Source organism: Asparagus officinalis, chromosome 10 (assembly GCF_001876935.1).
Source record: "Asparagus officinalis chromosome 10, Aspof.V1, whole genome shotgun sequence".
Lineage (NCBI taxonomy): Eukaryota > Viridiplantae > Streptophyta > Magnoliopsida > Asparagales > Asparagaceae > Asparagus > Asparagus officinalis.
Genome location: NC_033803.1, coordinates 25,422,875 through 25,423,185, shown reverse-complemented (window position 1 = coordinate 25,423,185; position 311 = coordinate 25,422,875).

Sequence of the window (311 nt, the reverse complement as noted above, 5' to 3'; positions counted from 1 at the left end):
ACTCCAAATTCTATCCGAGCTTCCTCCTTGTGTTGGGCTTTTGACAACTTGGGCTTTTGGATAATTCTTGATTTGTTTTTGTTTGGCTTTGGGCTTTGTCATTTCTTGGGCTTTAATTCTTCTTCTTAGCTTAGGCTTTTGGATAATTTGGAAATTTATTTTCCAATAGGCTTCTTTGCTTCAATTCTTCAATGGGTTTTTGTTGAGAGATGGGAGTTTGAGATTTATTCTTTATTAACCTGTAATTAAAAGATAAAAACAATTATTAATGGTATATTTATTCATATAAAATAGATAATGAGGGTATAAAA